Below are 1,935 nucleotides of genomic sequence, written 5' to 3' on the forward strand. Positions count from 1 at the left end.
CGGCCGGCTCCTTAAACACAGGCCGAGAGTCGCCCCGGACGGTCGCCTCGCGGCGCCCGTCTGCTCGGATAAAATGACACAAAGTGTCAACTACGAATGTTGTCCATCCAAGGAGGGAGCGTGATGCCCGGCCGGCTCCTTAAACACAGGCCGAGAGTCGCCCCGGACGGTCCGCCTCGCGGCGCCCGTCTGCTCGGATAAAATGACACAAAGTGTCAACTGCGAATGTTGTCCATCCAAGGAAGGAGCGTGATGCCCGGCCGGCTCCTTAAACACAGGCCGAGAGTCGCCCCGGACGGTCCGCCTCGCGGCGCCCGCCCGCTCGGATAAAATGACACAAAGTGTCAACTACGAATGTTGTCCATCCAAGGAGGGAGCGTGAGGCCCGGCCGGCTCCGAAAACACAGGCCGAGAGTCGCCCCGGACGGTCCGCCTCTCGAGGCGCCCGCCCGCTCGGATAAAATGACACAAAGTGTCAACTACGAATGTTGTCCATCCAAGGAGGGAGCGTGATGCCCGGCCGGCTCCGAAAACACAGGCCGAGAGTCGCCCCGGACGGTCCGCCTCGCGGCGCCCGTCTGCTCGGATAAAATGACACAAAGTGTCAACTACGAATGTTGTCCATCCAAGGAGGGAGCGTGAGGCCCGGCCGGCTCCGAAAACACAGGCCGAGAGTCGCCCCGGACGGTCCGCCTCTCGAGGCGCCCGCCCGCTCGGATAAAATGACACAAAGTGTCAACTACGAATGTTGTCCATCCAAGGAGGGAGCGTGATGCCCGGCCGGCTCCGAAAACACAGGCCGAGAGTCGCCCCGGACGGTCCGCCTCGCGGCGCCCGCCCGCTCGGATAAAATGACACAAAGTGTCAACTACGAATGTTGTCCATCCAAGGAGGGAGCGTGAGGCCCGGCCGGCTCCGAAAACACAGGCCGAGAGTCGCCCCGGACGGTCCGCCTCTCGAGGCGCCCGCCCGCTCGGATAAAATGACACAAAGTGTCAACTACGAATGTTGTCCATCCAAGGAGGGAGCGTGATGCCCGGCCGGCTCCGAAAACACAGGCCGAGATTCGACCCCGGACGGGCCGTCTTCTCCCGGCGCCCGCCCGCGTACGCCCCCCATCCCCGGTCGACCGTCTGCTCCCGGCGGGCCTCCGAGTACCCCCTCACCCAACTGACCGACTGGCACTCATGACCCGCCTTGGTAGGGCCCCCATCGGCCTCGGCTCGTCCGACGTCGGGTGGACGGTTCCTACCCACTGCGGGTCGCACTCTAGCGCCCCGGCCGCCGCGTGAGCGTGCGCTCCCCGCGCCGCCCCGCAGGCCCCGGCGCGACCGTACTGCGGCGAGACCGAGACGACCCGGTTTGGCATCCATCCCACCTAGCCACGATCCACGGAGGCCGAGCGAGCGGCTGAGTGTCGGGCGCCGCGCGTGCGAGCGTCCGCCGGCCGCGCCGGTCCTTCCGCGAATGTCGTTTCTCAAACCCTCCGGCTTGATAGCGGCGGCACCACGGGAAGCCGTCCACACACACCGTCCGACCTCTATCCGAAAAGCCTTCCCGACCAACCGCGGTCGCGGGGGCGTCTGTCGCTCCGCATCGGGGGGGCGTATGGCTTCCGCGCTACGCGCTGCGGGCTCGGGGGGGCCGCAACGGCTGAGTCTGACTCGGCCGGGGCGCAGCTTCCCTCCCGGCAGTCAGCAATAGTGCCGATCGCGCCTGCCACCAGCCCCCTCCCCGACGGGTTCGTCGGCGCCGGCTGGCCGCCGTCCGCCTTCGTTCCCCGAGGGTTCCCAACCAGCGCCGATCCAACTCCGCATCCTGGCCGCACGCAGTGCGTGCCTCGCGCGGGTAAGTCGCCGGCGCAGCGCCGCAGCTCCCGACCCCCGCGTACGGGAATAGTTGAGGGCCTCAGCGGGCCGCACCGACCGAGTCCGA

The sequence above is a fragment of the Syngnathus leptorhynchus genome, unplaced genomic scaffold (genome assembly GCF_054491065.1).
Source record: "Syngnathus leptorhynchus isolate UIUO unplaced genomic scaffold, UIUO_Slep HiC_scaffold_42, whole genome shotgun sequence".
Lineage (NCBI taxonomy): Eukaryota > Metazoa > Chordata > Actinopteri > Syngnathiformes > Syngnathidae > Syngnathus > Syngnathus leptorhynchus.